Below are 6,155 nucleotides of genomic sequence, written 5' to 3'. Positions count from 1 at the left end.
CTAGGTTGCTAAGCTTATTGGCATATAACTGTTGATATTAACTTCTGCTGATTGTTTCTACTTCCTTGGTGTTAGTTGTGATCTCTCCCTTTTCATTCATAATTTTATGAATTTGGGCTTTCTCTCTTTTCTTTTGAATTAGTGTGGCCAATGGTTTATTGATCTTATTGATTCTTTCAAAAAACCAGCTTCTCGTTTCACTGATACGTTCTACTTTATCTTTGGTTTCTACCTCATTGGTCTCAGCTCTAATCTTGATGACTTCCCTTCTTACGTGTGGAGTTGGTTTGATTTGTTGCTGATTCTCCAGTTGTTGAAGGTGTAGAGACAGCTGTTGTGTTCTGGATTTTTCAATTTTTTTGAGGGAGGCTTGGATGGCTATGTATTTTTCCCTTAGGACCGCCTTTGCTGTATCCCATAGGTTTTGGACCAAAGTGTCTTCATTCTCATTGGTTTCCATGAATTGTTTTAGTTCTTCTTTGATTTCCTGGTTGATCCAAGCATTCTTAAGCAAGGTGGCCTTTAGCTTCCAGGTGTTTGAGTTTTTTCTGAACTTTTCCTTGTGATTGAGCTCCAGTTTCAAAGCATTGTGATCTGAGAATATGCAGGGAATAATCTCAGTCTTTTGGTATCAGTTGAATCCTGATTTATGACCCAGTATGTGGTCTATTCTGTAGAAGGTTCCGTGTGCACTTGAGAAGAATGAGTATTCTGTTGTTTTAGGGTGGAATGTTCTGTATATATCTATGAGGTCCATCTGGTCCAACGTGTCATTCAATGCTCTTGTTTCTTTATTGATTTTCTGCTTCGATGATCTGTCGAATTCTGAGAGAGGCGTGATAAGATCTCCTACGATTAGTGTATTCATATCAATATGACTCTTTATCTTGATTAACAGTTTTCTTAAGTAATTGGCTGCTCCCATATTGGTGGCATTGATATTTACAATTGTTAGATCATCTTGGTGGATGGTCCCTTTAAGGATTATGTAGTGTCCTTCTGTATCTCTGACTACAGTCTTTAGTTTGAAGTCTAATTTATCTGATATGAGAATCGCTACCCCAGCCTTCTTTTGAGGCCCATTGGCATGAAAGATGCTTCTCCATCCCTTCACTTTCAGTCTGCGTGTATCTTTAGGTTCAAAATGAGTCTCTTGTAGACAACATATGGATGGGTCCTGTCGTTTTATCCAAATTGCAACCCTGTGCCATTTTATGGATGCATTTAGGCCATTCACATTGAGAGTGATTATTGATAGATACGTTTTTATTGACATCGAGTTACCTTTGAAGTCTTTCTTTCTGTAGACTGTCTCTATATTTCTGTTCAATGCTATTCTTAGGATTTTTCCTCTTTTATAGAATGCCCCTTAATACTTCCTGCAGTGTTGGCTTGGTGGTTGCATAGTCTTTTAAGCCTTGCCGGTCTTGAAAACTCTTTATCTCTCCATCCATTTTGAATGTCAGTCTTGCTGGATAAAGTATTCTTGGCTGCATGTTCTTCTCATTTAGTTCTCTGAATATATCTTGCCAGCCTCTCTGGCTTTCCAGGTCTCTGTGGACAGGTCTGACATTATTCTGATGGGCTTCCCTCTGTAAGTAAGGAGCCTCTTTGCCCTGGCGGCTTTCAAGAGATTATACCTACAATTATAATTCCTCAATTTGACTATCAGGTGTCGTGATGTTTTTTTGGAATGTATAATCTTGGGTGGAGACCTTTCAGCCTCTAGTACATGAACGCAGGTTCCATTCGCGAGATTGGGAAAATTTTCATGAAGGACTTGTTCCACTATATCTTCTAGACTTCTTTCTTTCTCCTCCCCTTCAGGGATTCCAATAATTCTGACGTTGGAGTGTTTCATGGCATCATTTATTTCCCTGATTCTGTTTTCGTGGTTTCTAAGCTGTTTGTTCCAGGCTTCCTCCTGATCCTTTCTCTCTATCTGTTTGTCTTCCAGATCACTAATTCTATCTTCTGTCTCAGTTACCCTAGCTTTGAGAGAGTTTAGATTAGATTGGAACTCATTGAGAGCATTGTGAACCTCCTCCCTGGTAGCTTTAAGCTCCACCCTAACATGTGAACATCCTGTCTGGTCGCTTTCAGTTCAGCCCTAATCAATTCCGTTTGGTCATCCATGGCTTTCTCCAACCTAGCTATTGCCTGGATAATTGTTAGCCTGAATTCTCTTTCTAACATATTGTCTATGTTGATAGCCATTAGCTCTGTTGCAGAAGGTCCATCCTCTGTATTTTTCTTCTGTTGGGCATTCTTCCTCCTAGTCATTTTGGTGGGAGATGAATGAACAGATGTAGCTGGATGTATCAACTGTGGTGCAGTCAAGGTGCACCCTGGAACACTTCTGAGCAATCAGGATTCCCCACCCAAATGAGAGACAAAAGAAAAGAAAAAAAAAAGAAAAGAAAAAAAGAGAGTGAGAGACAGGAAAGAAAGGGAAGATGAAAAAGAAGGTTCAGCCCAGATGGGCCCCAAGTTAAGATTTATGAAGTAGACAAACAAAAAGAGATAAAAAGACTGATACAAGTATATGACAAGAGAAAAAAGTATATATGCAAATAAAGAAAGAACCTCATCAAAAAGAACCACAAGTGTAAAATTTATATGCTATTAGGACAAACACAAAAAACAGAGAAACACTGGTGGAAGAAGATGGGAGAGTTCTTATAAATTCTCAGTGTGTGCAAGGAAGGTTGTTTTGATTCTTCCTGGATGTATCTTGATATCTTTGTTAAAGGATCAACTTTCCTAAGATAAAGGGGATTAAAAATTGGTTTACCTATAGGGGTAGTATTGATTGGGGAAAGGGGATTACTTTGAAGTTTAACTCTATATGAATATTAGAAGATAAAAATAAAAAGGAATAAACTAGACTAAACTAAACTAAAATTTAAAAAAAGGAATTCAAAAAATAAAAATGCAAAAGAAAAGCATAGGTGTATGTATCAAAAAGTTCAGGTTAGAAAGGTATTATGGAATTTGATGTACTGTAGAACTCGTTGTGATGGTAAATAGGTTAAAAAAATTACCTATGTGTAAAAAAAAAAAAAAAAAAAAAAAAGAGCCGGAGTAGTGGGAACGAGTGAACAGTACAAGTTTTCCTATGAAGTAGTGGTTCTTCTCTTGTAGTCCTTTTTTTTTCTCTCTTTTTTTTTTCTTTCTCGGTTTGTTTTCTGGGGGTGGGGCCTGTCACGTGGGTTGTCAGTCAATGATGTTTCCTGAGTTAAGTCCTCCCACCCCCCTCAAGGGGGTGGGCTCTGAGGAAACTGTTATTTTTCAGGCTTTTGTTCTCTGGCGGTTTTTATGCTTGTTCACTTTTTTTTCTCTCACCTTGACCGCCTTTGATGGTTTTTGTAGTTTTAGAGGAAAACAAACCGCACCCTGATCTCCCTCTCAGAGAGAAGCCTCAGTCTGGGTGCAGAGCCTAAATAAGTTCCCCCTTGGCTGCTGGCAGAGCAGGTTCCAAGTTGCAGACCCTGGGGGCGCAGGATCTTTTGCTTGTACCCAAAGCCAAGGCAGTGGCAGCTGTCTGGGAGCTCCCAACCGCCAGAGAGGTTCCAAGCAGCAATCGCACACTGAGATTTTGCTGCTGGCCCGGGCTGGGAGTGCCCGGCTTGTGCGCACCTCTTTCAGAGGTGGCGCGTGGCTCAGGCACTGAGAATGGGGCGCTGGTCCGTAAGCACCAGGCTGGGCTTTTGCGCACCTCTGTCAGGGGAGAGTTTGGGGCGCAGGGCTTAGGCTTTGAAACAATGGCGCGGGTCAAAGAGCACCAGCCGGACCTTTGTAACTCAGGGGAGCATGAGGGACGACGTGTGCGCATATCTCAAGCTTTGTGGTAGGGCTTGCACATTCTGCTGACTGGCGTGGCTCCCATCCCCTCACAGGAACTAGAACCCACGCATTCTCGGGTGTGCTGGCGGCTTAGGGACCAAGAGCTGGTTTCTCCGCCGCACTCTCTCTCTGCCTCAGCGCCGGGGAGGCTGTCCTGGGATCGGGGACTTAAGCCCCTGTCCCTAGCCACCCTGATGCCCACAATTTCTCCCTGCGATCCTTTGCTCTTTTGGAGTGCTTTCAACCAGTATCCAAGTTAATGCTGGTCCCCAGACGCAGGGCACCCTCGCTCGTATTAGGGTATTACTTTCCAACTGGTCGCCTCTGGTGGCTCCCTCCCCCTTTTGTTTATCTTCCGTTATCAGTCTGCCTTTCCCATTCCGCTTTACCTGCCCCCAGGCGTCTTCTGCCCCTGTAGAGATCCAGACGTGTATAATTCTGATCTCAGGCTGATTTCATGGGTGATCGGAGTTCTTTGGTAGGTAATCAGCTCACTTTGGGGTACCAGCTGAAAAAGCGCCTCCTCCTACTCCCCCGCCATCCTCTTTCTACCTTCAAAAACATTATTTCTTTTCGGCATAACAATATTCATTGTTTTTGCACCACACCCAGTGCTCCATGCAGTCCCTGCCCTCTCTAGTACCCACCATCTGGTTCCCCCAACCTCCCAGCCCCCGCCCCTTCAAAACCCTCAGATGGTTTTTCAGAGTCCATAGTCTATCATGGTTCACCTCCTCTTCTAATTTCCCTCAACTCCCTTCTCCTCTCCATCTCCCCTTGTCCTCCATGTTATTTGTTATGCTCCACAAATAAGTGAAACCATATGATAATTGACTCCCTCTGCTTGACTTATTTCACTCAGCATAATCTCTTCAAGTCCCAGCCATGTTGCTACAAAAGTTGGGTATTCATCCTTTCTGATGGAGGCATAAAACCCCACAGTGTATATAAACCACATCTTCCTTATCGATTCGTCCATTGAAGGGTATCTTGGTTCTTTCCACAGTTTGGCGACCATGGCCATTGCTGCTATAAACATTGGGGGTACAGATGGCCCTTCTTTTCACTACATCTGTATCTTTGGGGTAAATACCCAGTAGTGGCAGGGTCATAGGGAAGTTCTAATTTTAGTTTCTTGAGGAATCTCCACACTGTTCTCCAAAGAGGCTGCACCAACTTGCATTGCCACCAACAGTGTAAGAGGGTTCCCCTTTCTCCATATCCTTTCCAACACATGTTGTTTCCTGTCTTGCTAATTTTGGCCATTCTAACTGGTGTAAGGTGGTATCTCAATGTGGTTTTAATTTGAATCTCCCTGATGTCTTCATTGGAGAAGTGTCTTCATATATTCTGCCCATTTTTTGATATGATTGTCTGTTTTTTGTGTGTTGAGTTTGAGGAGTTCTTTATAGATCCTGGATATCAACCTTTTGTCTGTACTGTCATTTGCAAAAATCTTCTCCCATTCCGTGGGTTGCCTCTTTGTTTTTTTGACTGTTTCCTTTGCTGTGCAGAAGCTTTTGATTTTGGTGAAGTCCCAAAAGTTTATTTTCACTTTTGTTTCCTTTGCCTTTGGAGACATATCTTGAAAGAAGTTGCTGTGGCTGATATTGAAGAGATTACTGCCTATGTTCTCCTCTAGGATTCTGATGGATTCGTGTCTCACATTGAGGTCTTTTATCCATTTTGCGGTGTAAATGATGATGAACATTTTTTCATGTGTCTGATAGCCATTTGTATATCTTCATTGGAGAAGTTTCTGTTCATGTCTTCTGCCCATTTTTTGATATTATTGTCTGTTTTGTGTGTGTTGAGTTTGAGGTGTTCTTTATAGATCCTGGATATCAACCATTTGTCTGTATTGTCATTTGCAAATATCTTCTCCCATTCCGTGGGTTGCCTCTTTGTTTTATTGGCTGTTTACTTTGTTGAGCAGAAGTTTTTGATCTTGATGAAGTCCCAAAAGTTCATTTTCACTTTTGTTTCCTTTGCCTTTGGAGACATATCTTGAAAGAAGTTGCTATGGCTGATATCGAAGAGGTTACTGCCTATATTCTCCTCTAGGATTCTGATGGATTCCTGTCTCACATTGAGGTCCTTTATCCATTTCGAATTTATCTTTGCATACGGTGTAAGAGAATGGTTGAGTTTCATTCTTCTACATATAGCTGTCCAGTGTTCCCAGCACCATTTGTTGAAGAGATTCTCTTTTTTCCACTGTATATTTTTTCCTGTTTTGTTGAAGATTATTTGCCCATAGAGTTGAGGATCCATATCTGGGCTCTCTACTTTGTTCCACTGGTCTATGT

The sequence above is a fragment of the Mustela putorius genome, unplaced genomic scaffold (genome assembly GCF_011764305.1).
Source record: "Mustela putorius furo isolate JIRA1106 unplaced genomic scaffold, ASM1176430v1.1 tig00000127_pilon_pilon_pilon, whole genome shotgun sequence".
NCBI classification, from domain to species: domain Eukaryota; kingdom Metazoa; phylum Chordata; class Mammalia; order Carnivora; family Mustelidae; genus Mustela; species Mustela putorius.
Note: the sequence above shows the minus strand (reverse complement) of the source record.